The sequence below is a fragment of the Bos grunniens genome, chromosome 15, assembly GCF_055505025.1.
Source record: "Bos grunniens cultivar Pamir isolate PY7600 chromosome 15, Bosgru_T2T1.0, whole genome shotgun sequence".
NCBI classification, from domain to species: Eukaryota; Metazoa; Chordata; class Mammalia; order Artiodactyla; family Bovidae; genus Bos; species Bos grunniens.
In genome coordinates, this window is record NC_141179.1 from 71784942 (window position 1) to 71804809 (window position 19868).

General features: G+C 38.2%; 1 protein-coding gene across 3 annotated transcripts in view; it reads right to left on the reverse strand.

Annotated features, from left to right (window-relative positions):
• The window catches only part of LRRC4C (leucine rich repeat containing 4C), a 1485185-nt gene that overhangs the window by 835935 nt on the left and 629382 nt on the right, over positions 1–19868 (reverse strand). For all 3 annotated transcript variants that reach the window (XR_015141669.1, XM_086338675.1, XM_086338674.1), the window contains one exon: positions 13872–13953. The gene's annotated coding sequence lies outside the window, so the exon portion shown is untranslated. The remainder of the gene's footprint in view (positions 1–13871; positions 13954–19868) is intronic.

The following is a 19868-nucleotide window of genomic DNA, read 5'->3' on the forward strand; positions in this document are numbered from 1 at the left end:
AGACAATTGTACTCTTGTGCATTGCTTTGTCCATTAACACATGAGGAGAAGTCAGTCACTTTTAAGGGGAGGATTTAATGGTCATTATACCATATTCATGTTCCTGTTTGCCCCCCTCAGCAAATTTGGAAGCATGGCCAGCAGTCCTAAATAAGACCGACACAGAACAGAGCTGATCTCCAATGTGTAGTAAATATACGTGCACACTCAGTCACTCAGTTATGTCCAACTCTGAGACCCCATGGAGCGTAGACCACAAGGCTCCACACTCCATGAAATTTTCCAGGCAAGATACTGGGATGAGTTGCCATTTCCTGCTCCAGGGGATCTTCCCAGACCAGGGATCAAACCCTTGTCTCTTAACGTCTCTTGCATTCGCAGATGGATTCTTTACTACTGTGCCACCTGGGAAGATATATATATATATAAAACAAAGGCATATATATGCCTTTGATATTTAAAGCCACTTATATGTGGGAGTTGTTTTTACTAAAACTAATCTATTTAAACTCATAAAGACATTGATATCTAAAAGAAGAATGCTATCATATCAAGATGTAAAGTGTGTGACCTTGGCTTAATGGACAAAAATAGTGGAAAATTGTTAAAGGAGACAAAAAAAGATGGTAACTTCTCTATGTAATGGCAAAGCATTTGGTGAAGATCTTACCTCTTGTAAGTTGGCAATTATTTCACAGAAGTAAGGAAATGGCAACCCACTCCAGTGTTCTTGCCTGGAGAATTCCGGGGACGGGGGAGCTTGGTGTGTTTCCATCTGTGGAGTCGCACAGAGTCGGACACGACTGAAGCGACTTAGCAGCAGCAATGAACTTGTATCTTTAGGGAAAAATTAGAATATAGAACATAATTCTCTGTGTTGTCTATGTTTAGCAAATCACTAAGAAAAAAGATGAGCTCAGAAAATAATCAACCCACTTAAAATTAGTAAGAGAACAAAGACAGCCCACAAATTCAAGGACTTTATAGCTTCAAATATGAAACAAGGAAAACAAGAAGATCTCAGGGGCCAAGTTCATTAAAACAGGCTGTAATAGGATCAATCAACAATAAGACCAGCACATCTATTGTTAAAGGCCCTGAAGTGATTAAGGTGGTCTTAGAGTAAGAATTCAGCTGCCTAGTAGTTCATTTCAATTAGACACTTAGGCTATGAAATTAGAAACATGGGGTGTTGTTCTCCAACTGAAACCTAATAAGCTCCAACTGAAACCTAATAAATGCCCACAATTCAGCCTAGAGAATAAAGTAATTGGAGAAGGAAACCAAAGGAATGTAGCAAAAGCTAAGAAATACACCTTAAAAAGTACTGCTAGAGTAGATAACAGCACACAGTCTACCAGATGAGTAAGAAGCGAACTAAGTTTTCCAGACCAAGACTTGAAATTTTAAAAAGAGCCTGGGGGTAAAAAAGTAGGTTGAAAAAATCTGCTCATTTCTCCTAGGAGAGCATATTTTCCAAGGTACATTTCTAATGCAACCAAGAATGATAATGGAAAAGGTAGAATATTCCAAACTGCTGCTACTGCTGCTAAGTCGCTTCAGTCGTGTCCAACTCTGTGCGACCCCACAGACGGCAGCCCACCAGGCTCCCCCGTCCCTGGGATTCTCCAGGCAAGAACACTGGAGTGGGTTGCCATTTCCTTCTCCAAGAATATTCCAAACGGACAAATCAAAAGAATGTAAATGGAAATTCATGAACAGAGGAACCCCTCCAATGGAGTGGAATTATACCTAATCAAAGAACATATCCAGTCTTCCAGAAGTGTTTATTCCCATTGGTGTTTGATTACTACCTATAAGCTGCAAAAGGGCATGTGATTTGCCCTTTGAATCATAGGTCTCCAGGGTTATAGCCATACTGATGAAGAGACTACAAGCCTCTTTTATGGTCTAAGACTCTGAGTTCAACACATTAACTGGATGCCTATTCTGGGTTGTCTATTTTAGGGAGTGAATGTTGTTCTGCAAGGAAATAAGAGTCTGTATTAGTTAGGGTTCTCCAGAGAAACAGAACCAACCAGATAGGTGTTTGTTTATTATCCTCTTGGACCATGTAAATTTTACCCTTCTCCATATTCACCTTGGTACTCTATCTGCCTGAGGATTGCCCTGCCTATTAGAAGTTGAACTAATGCCTTGGAATATCATTGGATATCATCTTCTATCCATTCAAGGTCTCTTTTAAATGAAGACCTTGTTGTCAGGAATATTTGCAATTCCAGTCCAAACACAGACGGCAGACACCATTTTTTTTCTTGTTCAGAAGAGGTTGATCTTTGTTCCATTAAGACTTTCAGCTGGTTGAACGAGTCCTACCCACATTATGCAAAATAATCTGTTTTACTCCAAGTCTACTCATTTAAACTTTACTCTCGACCAAAAGTCACCTTTAGAGAAACAACTATAATAATATCTGACCAAATATCTAGATATTGCAGCCCAGTTAAGTTGACACATAACACTATCACAGTTATTTGAGTATTTGGTAATGAGAGGGAAGTGCCTCTCAGAATATTTAGATTTTTCTCCCCTCCTGTGTACCATCTTCATATTTCTTTCTCAGATTTGGTTCTTCCTGCCATCCTCTTTCACTTATATCAATAAGTACCCTTGTCACTACTTGAGTCCACCCAATTTCACCTTCCCATCCTTAAAATTCCATGAAGTTTCATGACACTCATGAAATTCAGTGACTTGCTTTAACTAGTGAAATAAGACCAGATATATCACATGTGCTTCGTTCCTTCATCTTGGTAACCATAAATGATCCAGAGAGGATTTGCTACTTCACCAGGTTCCTGGAGAGAAAACAGTCAGGAGCAGAGCGCTTGGCTAATAAGCAATTATTACATGATTTATGGAGCAAAGAGCCATTGTTGCTTTTAAACCATGAGATGGTTGGGTTATTTGTTCCACAGCATTTTGTAGCCCATCATGCATTACAATGATACATAGCAGAAGAAACATTATCTTAGAGTATAGCATTTGGGTTTGGACAAACTGATGTTGAATTTTGAGACTATGCCTTTCAAGCTGTGTGACTCTTGACAAAGCTACCCAGATTCTCTAATCATTGATTTTTATCATCTATAAATCAGATATAATTATGCATTTCTTGAACTTTTAATTTGTGACAGGTATTACTCAGGAACAGGGAAAATAAATATGGATAAAGTGGATTCTGAAATAAAACTTGCATATCTCTTGACCAAAAGAATGTAACATAAGTGAATTCTTAGTCCACCACTTCAAATGCTGTAGATAGTCAATGTATCTTCCTGATTTCTTTTGAATTCTTACTTTAACATAGAAAGATCTCAACGTTTACAGGTAACAGTGCTGATACCACCTGTTAACATGTGGCTTATAAAAGAAGTGAAAGCCTAAGTTGTTTTCCCTTTAATTACCATAGATGCCAAGAACCAGTCAGACTGTAGTTTCCCTAAATTGCATGTTTTCTTTGGCATTCAGTAGAAATGCCAAATTCATCAAAAGTCTGCAGGAGAAGTGATTATTTTCCAGGAGGCAGTGATGATTACTGGGGAGAATGCCTTTCCTCCTTCTTCCTTATTAGCCCCATGTTCTACAGCATGTTGTCTCCTCTTGGTTTGTTCGCAGAAAACATGATCCAGATGAGGACATATGTGCACAATTAATAAAAGAAAAACAGACAATAAATGTATGAAAAATCCTAATGCTTATTAAGCATGAATAAAGGAAATCAAAATAATAACTGAAGAGCATTGTCATATACCACTCTTTATGCTGCCCCAAATTCATTTGTTGAAACCTAATCCCCAGTGTGATGGTATGTGGAGGTGGACCTTGAGAGGTGCTTACATCATAAGGTTGGAGCCCTCATGATGGGGTTAGCACCCTTATTAGAGATCCCAGAGAGCTTCCTCTCACTTTCTGCCATGTGAATACAGAGAGAAGGCTATCTTTGGACCAATAAGTGGGTGCTCACCAGACACCCAATCTGTCGGCCTCTTGGTCTTGGATTTACAGCCTCCAGAATAATGAGAAATAAATATTTGCTGTTTAAACCACCCAGTCTATTGTACTTTACTATAGAAGCCCCAGTGGACTAAGACAACATCCTTCTGACTGGTAATATTATGAACATAATAAATATTGTTGAAAATAATCCATCACTTTCTTAAATTGTTAATTTTTTTAGACATAGGAAGGATGCAAAACCCTCAAATTTTGTGTGATTGCTACTCCAATATGTTATTTTGGGGAACTGATTATACTAAAATACTGAAGGCTATCAATTAAAAAGTTATAAGCAGGAAGAAATTCCTTGATTGTCCAGTGGTTAGGACTCTGCTACCACTGCAGCGGTAGAGGTTTGATCCCTGGTCAGGGAACTAAGATCCTATATGCCACATTGTGCAGCAAAAAAGAAAAAAACAAAGTTATGAGCATGTTTATCCGGGCACTTTCCTGACAATAAAACTTTGGATATAATATACAATTAACACTACAGTATTAGCTAAAAGAAATCCAAGACCAAAAAAGATGTCCTTTTCATTATAGGAGACCGGAATGCAAAAGTAGGAAATCAAGAAACACCTGGGGTAACAAGCAAATTTGGCCTTGGAGCACAGAATGAAGCAGGGCAAAGGCTAACAGAGTACTGCCAAGAGAACGCACTGGTCACAGCAAACACCCTCTTCCAAAAACACAAAAGAAGACTCTACACATGGACATCACCAGATGGTCAACACTGAAATCAGATTAATTATATTTTTTGCAGCCAAAGATGGAGAAGCTGTATACAGTCAGCAGAAACAAGACCAGGAGCTGACTGTGGCTCAGATCATGAACTCCTTGTTGCCAAATTCAGACTAAAATTGAAGGAAGTGGGGAAAACCACTAGACCGTCCAGGTATGGCCTAAATCAAATCACTTATGACTATAGAGTGGAAGTGAGAAATTGATTTAAGGGACTAGATCTGATAGACAGAGTGCATGATGAACTATGGATGGATGTTTGTGACACTGTACAGGAGACTGGGAGGAAGACCATCCCCAGGAAAAAGAAATGCAAAAAAGCAAAATGGCTGTCAGAGGAGGTCTTACAAATACTGTGAAAAGAAGGGAAGCAAAAAGCAAAGGACAAAAGGAAAGATATAAGCATCTGAATTCAGAGTTCCAAAGAATAGCAAGGAGATAAGAAAGCCTTCTTCAGTGATCAATGCAAAGAAATAGAGGAAAACAATAGAATGGGAAAGACTAGATCTTTTCAAGAAACTTAGAGATACCAAGGGAATATTCATGCAAAGATGGGCTCAATAAAGGACAGAAATGGTATGGACCTAACAGAAGCAGAAGATATTAAGAAGAGGTGGCAAGAATACACAGAAGAACTATACAAAAATGATCTTCATGACCCAGATATTCATGATGATGTGATCATTCACCTAGAGTCAGACATCCTGGAATGTGAAGTCAAGTGGGCCTTAGGAAGCATCACTATGAACAAAGCTAGTGAAGGTGATGGAATTCCAGTTAAGCTCTTTCAAATCCTGAAAGATGATGCTATGAAAAGTGCTGCACTCAATATGCCAGCGAATTTGGAAAACTGAGCAGTGGCCACAGGACTGGAAAAGGTCAGTTTTCATTCCAATCCCAAAGAAAGGCAATGCCAAAGAATGCTCAAACTATCACACAATTGCACTCTTCTTACACGCTAGTAAAGTAATGCTCAAAATTCTTCAAGCCAGGCTTCAGCAATACATGAACAGTGTACATCCTGATGTTCAAGCTGCTTTTAGAAAAGGCAGAGGAGCCAGAGATCAAATTGCCAACATCTGCTGGATCATCGAGAAAGCAAGATAGTCCCTAAAAAACATCTATTTCTGCTTTATTGACCACGGCAAAGCCTTTGACTGTGTGGGTAACAATAAACTGTGGAAAATTCTGAAAGAGATGGTAATACCAGACTATCTGACCTGCCTCTTGATAAACCTGTATGCAGGTCAGGAAGCAACAGTTAGAACTGGACATGGAACAACAGATTAGTTCCAAATAGGAAAAGGAGTACGTCAAGGCTGTATATTGTCACCCTGCTTATTTAACTTCTATGCAGAGTACCTCATGAGAAACGCTGGACTGGAAGAAGCACAAGCTGGAATCAAGATTGCTGGGAGAAATATCAGTCACCTCAGATATGCAGATGACACCACCCTTATGGCAGAAAGTGAAGAAGAACAAAAGGGCCTCTTGATGAAAGTGAAAGTGGAGAGTGAAAAAGTTGGCTTAAAGCTCAACATTCAGAAAACAAAGATCATGGCATCTGGTCCCATCACTTCATGGGAAATAGATGGGGAAACAGGGGAAATAGTGGCTGACTTTATTTTTCTTGACTTCAAAATCACTGCAGATGGTGATTGCAGCCATGAAATTAAAAGACGCTTACTCCTTGGAAGGAAAGTTATGACCAACCTAGAAAGCATATTCAAATGCAGAGACATTACTTTGTCAACAAAGGTCCATCTAGTCAAGGCTATGGTTTTTCCAGTGGTCATGTATGGATGTGAGATTTGGACTATAAAGAAAGCTGAGTGCTGAAGAATTGATGCTTTTCAACTGTGGTTTTGGAAAAGACTCTTGATAGTTCCTAGGACAGCAAGGAGATCCAACCAGTCCTTCTTAAAGGAGATCAGTCCTGGGTGCTCATTAGAAGGACTGATGCTGAAGCTGAAACTCCAATACTTTGGCCACCTGATGCAAAGACTTGACTCATTTCAAAAGCCCCTGATGCTCAGAAAGATTTACGGCAGGGGAGAAGGGGATGACAGAGGATGAGATGGTTGGATGGCATCACCGACTCAATGGACATGGGTGTGGATGGACTCCGAGAATTGGTGATGGACAGGGAGACCTGGCGAGCTGCGGTTCTTGCGATCACAAAGACTCGGACACGACTGAGCTACTGAACTGAACTGATTAGATAAATAAATCAAGATAGATGCCTATAAATAAATGCCACACAAACTATAAAACAAAATTATACACATACCCACTAAATATATTTATAATAAATACACAATTGTAATATGTGCATAGAAATAGGATTTGCATGCATCTGTGCATCCATGATAATGAAGGCTACGTTCAGCAAGGGAATAGCATGAATGTTCATGATCTTAAGGATGTTCTGTGTACTCTGATATTTTTTAAATAAGTATGCATTGTCATTTTGTAAATAAAAATAAATAAATAAAATTAGTAAAAAACACAAGCAAATTTTGGTAAAAATATAACCTAGCTTGTAGTTGTATTACAACAGGCCCTGACTATGGGAAATATATCACCAAACATCTAGACCCTAGCAAAGTAATACAACGTGTATCTGCTGATGGCTGATCAATTTGTGTCACCAATAATAACCATAAATGTTTTTTTAAGTTGCCTAGAAAGATCTCTTGAGTCCACAGTGATATGCTAGATTCTTACAAGAGTAGCAAGAATGCAAAATATACATGTCAATTCTGAACGGCTGAATTAAAAATGAAAGAATTCCAGCCCTTTTCTCTTTGAAATGACTCATTAGACGGATGATTTTCCTGTTATTAAAATATCTGCAGGCAGTCAAAAATGGATTAATAGCAAAAGGTATATTGATTAACCTGTAATTTCTATTATTATAACTAAATGATGTCCTTGCCTGCAAGTGGAAAGTACTCAGAGGCTTCTTTTTCCTTTGACATATTATTGTTCACTTTAGTGTTCTACACAGAACTTGACTTCTACTGAATTATTGGGAGGACTAGTATCTCTATCAGGCCACTATATAGTTATTTTTAAACAGATGATATTATCTCATCAGGAGGAAAAACTCTTCATTCATTTTTAACACTTTTTCCTAAGGAATCAATGTAAACATTTTTCTCTTTATAAACTGATTCAAAGTACACTTGACTTCAAATATTATTTAAAAGTTTAAAAAGGAATTGTAGAACAAATATTTTCTTAAACACACTGTAACTCAAGCAATTAAAATAACCAGTTTCTTTTTATTTCACTAAATTTTATGGCATTTTTTAGTAGCAACTTTCTTAGTTTAAACCATAAAGGACTTCCAGACAGCATGTAAGTGAGAAGGTATAATCTTTCAGAATTCATTGTCAAAGACACTATGGAGAAAAGTATGAAGATTTCTTTAAAAACTAGGAATAAAACTACCATATGACCCAACAATCGCACCACTGGTCATTTAACTGTAAGAAAACCGCAATTCAAAAGGACACATGTACCCCAATGTTCACTGCAGTGTTATTTATAATAGCCAGGACATAGAAGCGACCTAGACATCCATTGCCAGATGAATGCATAAAGAAGTTGTGAAACATGTATACTAAAAAGGAACAAATGTGAATCATTTGAACTGAGGTGGATGAACCTAGTCACAAAAAATGACATCAGAAAGAGAAAAACAAATATCGTATATTAATGCATATATATGAAATCTGGAAAAGTGGCGCTGATGATCCTATTTGTAGGGCAGGAATAGAGATTCAGAGAAAACAGACTTGTGGACACAGTGAGGGAAGGAGGGGTATTTGTGAAAGTAGCATTGACATATATACACCATGTAAAACAGAGAGCTAATACAAAGCTGCTCTGTGACCCAGGGAACCCAGCCCAGAGCTCTGTGACTGCATAGACAGGTGGGAGGGGGACTCAAGAGGAAGGGGGTATATGTGTGTGTATATATATAGTTGTGGCTGATTCACATTGTTGTACAGCAGAGCAAAACACTGTAAAAAACTATCCTTCAATTAAAAAATAAATAATGCAAAAGGAACTGAATGTCATTCATACACACACAATATCACCAATGTTTGATACTCTGATTTCAGAAATTAAAGTATTAAGATATCATGGGCTATTGTACATATCACATAAAAGAAAAACATGCTGAAAATCATACTATCTTATACATAAAATGCGTTTTAGTGTTAGAAAATTTTGAAAAAAATATACATAATTTCTCCAAAGAAGACATACAGACAGCTAACAAACACATGAAAAGATGCTCAACATCACTCATTATCAGAGAAATGCAAATCAAAACCACAATGAGGTACCATTTCACACCAGTCAGGATGGCTACGATCCAAAAGTCTACAAGCAATAAATGCTGGAGAGGGTGTGGAGAAAAGGGAACCCTCTTACACTGTTGGTGGGAATGCAAACTAGTACAGCCACTATGGAGAACAGTGTGGAGATTCCTTGAAAAACTGGAAATAGAACTGCCTTATGACTCAGCAATCCCACTGCTGGGCATACACACTGAGGAAACCAGAATTGAAAGAGACACATGTACCCCAGTGTTCATCACAGCACTGTTTATAATAGCCGGACATGGAAGCAACCTAGATGCCCATCAGCAAATGAATGGATAAGAAATCTGTGGCACATATACACAATGGAGTATTACTCAGCCATTAAAAAGAATGCATTTGAATCAGTTCTAATGAGGTGGATGAAACTGGAGCCTATTATACAGAGTGAAGTAAGCCAGAAAGAAAAACACCAATACAGTATACTAACACATATATATGGAATTTAGACAGATGGTAACGAGAACCCTGTATGTGAGACAGCAAAAGAGACACTGATGTATAGAACAGTTTTTTGGACTCTGGGAGAGGGAGAGGATGGGATGATTTGGGAGAATGGCATTGAAACATGTATAATATCATATAAGAAATGAATCGCTAGTCCAGGTTTGATGCAGGATACAGGAGGCTTGGGGCTGGTGCACTGGGATGACCCAGAGGGATAGTATGGGGAGGGAGGTGGGAGGCGGGGTTCAGGATTGGGAACACGTATACACCCGTGACAGATTCATGTTGAAGTATGGCAAAACCAATACAATATTGTAAAGTAATTAGCCTCCTATTAAAATAAACAAATTTAAATTTAAAAAAGAACAGAAAAAAATAAATAAAACTAATGAAATTTGCTAGTCCCTTATATGGAAATAGGTACATTTCATAGAATTCCATTATAACTATGTATACACATATGCACATAACATACAATAACTAGATAGTTCTAATTACTGAAATTAAAGGATCATAAATACAAACCACATATATCATGATTCATTCAGCACAGGGTTTTTAAAATTATTACATTAATGATATGAAATGGTTAATAAAAGGCAATCCCATCATTTTTATTGATTGAATTATTATAGGATTGATTGAACTATTTCATCAAAGGTAATATAATGTGGTCAGAGCAATATTAGATGACCTTTCAATACTCAAAGTTATTAATTCAACTCACTAGTAATTAAGAACAAGTAAACACTTTGTGTTGTGTTACAGAGCAGAAGATATTAAGAAGAGGTGGTAAGAATACGCAGAAGAACTATACAAAAAAGATCTTCACGACCAAGACAATCACGATGGTGTGATCACTCACATAGAGCCAGACATCCTGGAATGTGAAGTCAAGTGGGCCTTAGAAAGCATCACTACGAACAAAGCTAGTGGAGGTGATGGAATTCCAGTTGAGCTATTTCAAATCCTGAAAGATGATGCTGTGAAAGTGCTGCACTCAATATGCCAGCAAATGTGGAAAACTCAGCAGTGGCCACAAGACGGGAAAAGGTCAGTTTTCATTCCAATCCCAAAGGAAGGCAACGCCAAAGAATGCTCAAACTACCTCATAATTGCACTCATCTCACATGCTAGTAAAGTAATGCTCAAAATTCTCCAAGCCAGGCTTAAGCAATATGTGAACCGTGAACTTCCAGATGTTCAAACTGCTTTTTGAAAAGGTAGAGGGACCAGAGATCAAATTGCCAACATCCGCTGGATCATCAAGAAAGCAAGAGAGTTTCAGAAAAACATCTATTTCTGCTTTATTGACTATCCCAAAGCCTTTGACTGTGTGGATCACAATAAACTGTGGAAAATTCTGAAAGAGATGGGAATACCAGACCACTTGACCTGCCTCTTGAGAAACCTGTATGCAGGTCAGGAAGCAACAGTTAAAACTGGACATGGAACAACAGACTGGTTCCAAATAAGAAAAGGAGTACGTCAAGGCTGTATACTGTCACCCTGATTATTTAACTTACATGTAGAGTACCTCATGAGAAATGCTGGGCTGGAAGAAGCATAATCTCGAATCAAGATTGTTGGGAGAAAAATCAATAACCTCAGATATGCAGATGACACCACCCTTATGGCAGAAAGTGAAGAGGAACTAAAAAGCCTCTTGATGAAAGTGAAAGTGGAGAGTTAAAAAGTTGGCTTAAAGCTCAACATTCAGAAAAATAAGATCATGGCATCTGGTCACATCACTTCATGGGAAATAGATGGGGAAACAGTGGAAACAATGTCAGACTTTATTTTTTGGGGCTCCAAAATCACTGCAGATGGTGATTGCAGCCATGAAATTAAAAGACGCTTACTTCTTGGAAGGAAAGTTATGACCAACCTAGATAGCATATTCAAAAGCAGAGACATTACTTTGTCAACAAAGGTCCATCTAGTCAAGGCTATGGTTTTTCCAGTGGTCATGTATGGATGTGAGAGTTGGACTGTGAAGAAAGCTGAGCATCAGAGAACTGATGCTTTTGAACTGTGGTGTTGGAGAAGACTCCTGAGAGTCCCGTGGACTGCAAGGAGATCCAACCACCTGTGGCAGATTCATTTTGATATTTGGCAAAACTAATACAATTATGTAAAGTTTAAAAATAAAATACAATTTAAAAAAATAAATAAATAAATAAAGGAGATCAGTCTTGGGTGTTCTTTGGAAGGACTGATGCTGAAGCTGAAACTCCAATACTTTGTCCACCTCATGAGAAGAGTTGACTTATTGGAAAACACTCTGATGCTGGGAGGGATTAGGGGCAGAAGGAGAAGGGAACGACAGAGGATGAGAAGGCTGGATGGCATCACCGACTGGATAGACATGAGTTTGAGTGAACTCCGGGAGTTGGTGATGGACAGGGAGGCCTGATGTGCCGCGATTCATGGGATAGCAAAGAGTCAGACATGACTGAGCAACTGAACTGAACTGAACTGAAACACTTTTTTAAGAATTGTGAGGGATAAGGAAAGGCCAAGTTAATTATCATGAGCTCTAGAAGTTGAGGCTCTGATTAAATGATGAGCTATGTACACAGTTAACAATAATTGAGATGGATTAAGATATAGGATATGAGAGGAGTATTTGAAATGTGGTCATGAATTGAATAATACAGAAGGGAGCTATTTTGGTTAGTGATTTTGGTAAGAGTAATTTGAGCAGTGCTTGAAGCAAAATTTTAACACTCAGGTAGAGAGTGGGAAGTGAAAGGATAGCTAAAATTAGCTCATTTAATTATTGAGCCTTTACCACTTTATATATTGTGCTAGGTGCTGGAAATACACCGTACTACAAAAATAAAAATAGCCCCTTCTTTTGTTGAAATTACCATGAATTGGCAAATAACATTGACTGCTCTAGAGAGACTTTGAAGGGTAAAGGTGGCTAAGTGAGGGTAAAAATAAGATGGTAGTGAGATGAAAGAGGGTTGTTTGTTTTGATTTTGGTTGTTGAATCTTTTCCAAGATATGGGGCATCAAAGCATGATTTTTTTTTTTTTTTTGGCCTGTGTGGAAGAAATAAGAAAAATGGAGAAATAAAAAACAGAAAGGAATAGCTGATTTAACAAAGTTCATAAAAAATGGCAACTGTTAGGATTAAAATGTAATATATATATATACAAAGCTATTTTGGGAAACAGGAAATAGACTATAAAAAATATCGATAGTAACAGAGATATTTTAAGGTCTAAAGAAGAAAAATTCAATGATGTTCATATCAGATAGCTTCATCTTTTCTAAAAAGCAAGAGGCTGTTTTATCTGAAACTGAGACAATCTGGGGAATAACTAAGCCCAAAAGGAGTAGAGATTTTGAAAACCCGTAAAAGGGCTGGAACATTAACGTGGCCAAATTCCACTCAGAACCATGCAGGATCAGACAGTCTGAAAATGTGGACCATCTATGATATGTCAGCAAACGAGAATGGTCCTTGTCTGCATGGAGTGTTTGATTTGGTGAAAGATACATACAACAATCTAATTAACTACACAAATAAATACTACCTTGACAACTGGCAAGGTATATATGGTGGAGATCAAGTTGATAAAGAGCAAGAGGTTTGGAGAGAACGGGCCCATTAGTTGACTTTAGATACAGGAAGACACATAAAACTCCATGTGGTGTCTGAGGGCCCAGATTGACAGAGGAAGATATAAGGAGGATAAAGAATGGGTTAGAGGGACTTCCCTGGTGACCTAGTCATTGAGACTTTGCCTTCCAATGGAGCAGGTGCAGGCTCTGTCTCTAGTTAGGGAGGTAAGATCCCACATGCCTCGTGGCCAGAAAACCAAAACATACAATAGAAACAGCATTGTAACAAACTCAATAAAAATATTTTACATTGTCCACATTAAAAAAAAAAGAAAAAAAAAAAGAATGGTTATACAGCCTTCAGAGAGCAGAAACGGGAATATACACAGCTGTGGTCAGAGAGCAGGCTTTCAAAGTTTTACTAGGAGCAGAACAGTTATGAGAGACAGTAATGCCTGGCAAAAAAATGGAATGAATATCCTTCAAGGAGAAATTAAGCCCTTTTCACAGGTACACACACAAAACCCACACTCACCAATGAGAACTTGTCTATGCCAAGGATCCAGCAATTAGCCATATTAATTCACTAACAGCCTATATACTCGAAAGCACTTTAAATCATAACAAGACACTTTTTCTCCCACCTCCTTTTTTTTTTTTTTTAAAGCTGTTAATATTGTACTCACATACATTCAGTGTGTCAGATGTTTCAGCCTATTTGGCCCCACTCTCCCTGGGTGATCTTGCAGCCTCACAATACAGAGAAACATTTCTAGGAAAGAGATAAAATGAAAATACGTTACATTTAAGGAAGTTAGAAAATAGCCCAAGCAAAATTATTTGAAATTAAAATCTACCTAATGGAGTAACCTACAGGGAACAATTTATATTTTTCCAGGGGTATATTCATTACACAATATGTTGTGCTTGAGGCTTTTCCCAGAATATAAAAAGCTTTTTAAAAAATGATAGTAATTATAATATTTGGTTCTGGATAAATATCTCACTTTATCACATTTTCCTTTCTATTGGACTTGTTCAGCAAGGTTTTCCATAAAGGCAAAAAAAATGTATGTAACTGTTGTTTTACCCACATTTTACTCTTTACAATCTCTTTCACTCAAATGAGTTTATGCCTCATCCCTGAACTTACTCTGCTTTTTCATACCTCTGTGGCATTTGTCACTTTATCTTATCTGCCTGAAATGTCATTATTCTTTTTCCCATTTCCATTGCCTACCCAACAAACTTAGTCACTCTTCAATACCCAGCTCAAATATGACCTTTGTACCCTCTGAAGCTGCCTATCAACATAAACTTCTACCTCATCTATCTAGAGTCCCACAGACTATTGATTATCATTCATTACAAAACTTACAGTAAATGTCCCTAACTCTATCTCCCTGCCTTAGAGTTTTAAAGATAGAGACAATGCTTTATCTGTGAATGTTTTGGCTGTTGCTTTTTTTTTTTTTTTTTTGTCTATAATCACCATCATCCCTGTGCACACAATGGACATTGAAATATAAGGGATAATTTTTCCTTAGTCTATCTTGGTATAAATTAGACATTAGCAAGGCTGTAGTTAAAGTCTCATGAGTGTGCTAAGTCACTTCAGTCATGTCTGACTCTTTGTGAACCTATGGACTGCAGCCCACCAGGCTCTTCTCTTCATGGGATTCTCCAGGCAAGAATATTGGAGTGCATTGCATGACCTCTTCCAGGGGATCTTCCCGACCCAGGAATCAAACTCACGACTCTTGTCTCGTACATCTCTTGCATTCGCAGGCAGGTTCTTTACCACTAGCACCATCTGGGAAGCCCAGTTAAGTCCTTCAGTTCAGTTCAGTCCTTATTCTATACCAATTTGATACTTCTTGTCAATTAAAACACCTTTCTAAAAATTTGGCCTCCAAAACATCATTCTCTCCAGTTTTCCCTCTTGAATGGATTAAACTTTCTTAATCTCCTCTGAAGTTTTCTCACTTCCCCAGATTTGTAATAATACAATGCACCATGGCTCACATCTTGAACTTCTCCTGTTTTCTATTAGACTAACTCCCTTCTAGACCTAATCCAGGCTTAGATTAAAAATCCATGCTAATTTTAAACATCATCCTTATGTCTGGGATTGTCAAATTACCATTTCAGCACCAACCTCGGACTGTGTGCCGTGCTTACAAGCAACTGTCTATTTGATAGACCCAGTTTGAATTCTAATAGCTTCCCTGGTATCTTGGATGGTAAAGAATCTGCCTGCAATGCAGGAGACCTGAGTTTGATCCCTAGGTCAGGAAGATATCCTGGAGAAGGCAATGACAACCCACTCCAGTATGCTTGCAGGAGAGTTCCACGGACAGAGGAGCCTGGTGCACAACAGTACATGGGTCCCAAAGAGTTGGACACTAACACACACAGGCAACTTCAAATTAGCATTACTGAGCTTCCTTTTGCTACCAATTTACTCTCCCTACAATTTCTTCTCATAGAAGGGTAATTACATCCTACCATATTCTCAATCCAAAAAAAAAAAAAAAACTGACTCTACTCTTTCTCCTATATTCCATATCAAGTATATAAAAAAAATCTCATTAGTGTTAACTTCAAAAATGTCTCAAAAATATATCTAAAGTATGACTCATTTCTCCATCTCAATTTTTAACATAGTAGTCCAAGCCACTATATGTTCTGTTAAGTTTCATTGCAATGGAGACCTACTATACTCTCCCTTCCTTTTGCCTATTGTCCAAATAGCAGCTAGATTGATTATATCAAAAGATAAATCAGATTGTGGCTTTTGTTTGCTCAAGTTTCCAGTAGCCTCCATCTCATTCTAATAAATGGCCAAATCTCTTAAAAACAAACAAACAAACACTAATGAAGTCCTATACAAGTTAGGTTTGCCCTGGTGGCTCAGATGGTAAAGAGTTTGCCTGCAGTGTGGAAGACCCGGATTTGATTCCTATGTCGGGAAGATCCCCTGGAGAAGGAAATGGCAAACCACTCCAGTATTCTTGCATGGAAAATCCCATGAACAGAGGAGCCTGGCAGGCTACAGCCCATGGAGTTGCAAAGAGTCAGACATGACTAAGCAACTTCACTTATACAAGTTAGCATGCTAGCTCTCAGATCTCACTTCCTATTTCTTTTTTTTTTAATTGAAGTATAGTTGACTTACACTGATTCAGATATATAGCTTCTCTGGTGACTCAATCAGAAACGAATCTGCCTGCAATACAGGAGACCTGATTTCTATCCCTGAGTCAGGAAGATCCCCTGGAGAAAGGAATGGCAACCTATTCCAGTATTCTTGCCTGGAGAATTCTATGGACAGAGGAGACTGGTGGGCTACAGTTCATAGGGTCACAAAGAGTTGGACATGACTGAGCGACTAACACTTTCCCACTTTCCCAGGTATACAGGAAAGTGATTCAGTGCGTGTATATATATATATATTCCTTGTCAAATTCTTTTCCTTTATAAGTTACTATAATATATTGAATACAGTTCCCTGTGCTATAAAGTTGGTCCTTGTGGTTTATCTATTTTATATATAAAACTGTGCCTCTGTTAATCCCACATTCCTAATTTATCCTTCCCCACCCTTTCCCCTTTGGTAACCACACTTGTTATCTATCACACTTCTGTTCCTCTTTAGTCTACTCCCACCACAATGACCTCCCAGCTGTTGCTCAAATATCCCAGCACATTTCACCCTCTAGACTTTGCTTCTTCTGTTACTTCTTCCTGAAATATCTTGTGCAGATCCAGGTGAACCTATTCTAAACCTCCACTGAGTATTTACTGGAATTTATCGACTTCACTTTCACTTTCCACTTTCATGCATTGGAGAAGGAAATGGCAACCCAGGCTAGTGTTCTTGCCTGGAGAATCCCAAGGACGGGGGAGCCTGGTGGGCTGCCGTCTACGGGGTCACACAGAGCCGGACATGACTGAAGCAATTTAGCAGAAGCAGCAGCAGTCCTTTTCTTAGTGAAGGCTTCCCAGGGTACCCTATTTAAAAGATACCCTGTTCCTCACACTTCTATCATTATTTTGTCCTTAATTTTCTCCAAAGCACTTATTCCACCTAGGATACTATGTCTTTCAGATAGAATTTCTAAAAATCATTCCTCTCATCCCATTAGGCAAGGATACTGGTGCTAGAGAAGATTCTTGCGAGTCCCTTGGACTGCAAGGAGATCCAACCAGTGCATCCTAAAGGAGACCAGTCCTGGGTGTTCATCGGAAGGACTGATGCTTAGGCTGAAACTCCAATACTTTGGCCACCTCAAGAGAAGAGTTGACTCATTGGAAAAGACCCTGATGCTGGGAGGGATTGGGAGCAGGAGGAGAAGGGGACGACAGAGGATGAGATGGCTGGATGACATCACTGACTCAATGCACATGAGTTTGGGTGAACTCAGGGAACTGGTGATGGACAGGGAGGCCTGGCATGCTGTGATTCATGGGGTCACAAAGAGTTGGACACAACTGAGAGACTGAACTGAACTCCATGAAAGGGGAATATTTTCATCAATTTGGGCACTGCTGTATTTCTAGTGCCAAGAATTACGGCTGGCACGTGGTAGGGGTTTAAATCTATTTTGTTTAAGGTGTTTATTCTTCTGACATGAGAGAAACTAGGTTCCAGTTCCCTTTCTACCATGTTTTGGTAATGTAAGTTCATTCAAACTGAGTCTCAGATCCTTAGCTATAAAAATAGGATAGTAATATCTTCTCAGTCACTTTCCCAAGGGAGCTGAGTAAATAAAATGGGAAAGTCAGTACAAATATTATTTGAGTATCAAAAGGTATGAAACAAGGTATGACAACTTGAATATATAACATAGTTGAGGCTTACCTCAATCCTGACACAATTGTGTATTGTATTACACTTTATACACACAGCTTAGATTCAGTGATTTTTGGAGATTTGACTTAGTTCATAAAGCCAAATTGTGCTGAACTCAGTACAAAACTTGGACCTTTTGATTCTAAATTTGGCCATTTTCTACCACAATAACTATTATTAACACCTAAAAATAAGCAATTTATATTTGTCTGATTAATAGAGTCAGAAAAATATATCTGGTATACATAATATCTAGCAGTTTTGACCACTTACTATACACACCATACTACCTTAAGAGATTGCCTGTATTATTTTATTTAATTTTCAAATAATGCTGCATGGTTGCAGCTGTAAATAACTCCATGTAAAAATAGGAAAAATAGGCATGTAGAGATTAAATGATTTGCCGAAGGACCCATATCTAGTAAGTAGCTGGTGAAACTGAAATGTTAACTAGGCACATCTGTGACACAAAACTATTTTTAATTCAAAATAAATGATTCTTTTTTCCAGTTTCATTGACATATAATTGACATAAAACATTATATACATTTAAAGTGTGCAACATCATGATTTGATATATGTACATATTGCCACAAATCACAATGAATTTAACATCCATCGCTTCACATTGTGGCTGCTCTTCTTGTTATGAGAACTTTAAAAATTTACTCTCTTGGCAACTTTCAAGTACATAATGCTGTATTTTTAACTACAGTTATCATGCTTCCATTCTTGAAATATATCTTTTGTAGCCAATTCAGCAGAGTTCCCAAAAACCAGTCAGTCACTTTTATACCTAACTGAAAATGTTTAGTATCTGTAAGCCTAATAATGAGTTAGAAACCAGAGTAACTGATAACAATATTATGACAGCATTCTTTAGGATCTGGTTATTTTACAGTATCTAGTTACTTGAGACGGACTAGTTACTCTGTCTCTCCAGTAATTCACTCTTCTTTGTAATTGCTTCTGTGAACTGATTCATTGTAATGTTGGAGAGTAATAGCAGTAATTCACTCTGTGATTACCAAGAGCCAATAAAATAGTTATGACAAATATCAATCTAATTGGAAGTGTCACTGCTAGAGTCACTTAAAAAGAATCACTTGAGAATGTTCTATCAGAAGCAATCGTACATTAGCAGAAGGCAGTGAAGATGAATGATCAGGCCCAGGTCCTCTTCCAGTGCTGAAAAGTTCGTTTCCTTCTGATAAATAGCTATTCATCAGGAAAAAAAACTTAATCTCCCTCTGACCTTTGAGGTCAGAATCATTGTGGTGAAAGCACCACAATGATTCTGAATTGTCACAGAAATAAGTTCTAAGAGAAGGGTGGAGAAATCCAATAGATAAGTCACTGTACTTGACAACAAACTAAGAAATAATTTTAGAATATGGTTATTCCGCATCCAGTAGAGACTTGATTCAAATCATTATCACTATGATAAAAACCACAGCAGGAGGCACACCATGTTGCACATACACAATGTGTTTGGTATTATGGTTAGCACATTACATGACTTATTTTGATCCTATGTTGTACAGATTAGTTTGGAAATACCATTGATTTGATTAGTTTGTGCCAGGTAGGGCATCTTAGATAAAATTGTGCACGCGTGCTAAGTTGCTTCAGCCATGTCTGAGTCTTTGCGACTCCATGGATAGTACCCCACAGACTCCTCCATCCATGGGACTCTCCAGGCAAGAATACTGGCTTGTGTTGCCATGCCCTTCTCCAGGGGATCTTTCTGACTCAGACTGAATCTGCCTCTCCCTGCAACTCCAGCATTGCAGGCAGTTTCTTTACCAATGAGCCACTGGGGAAGCTCA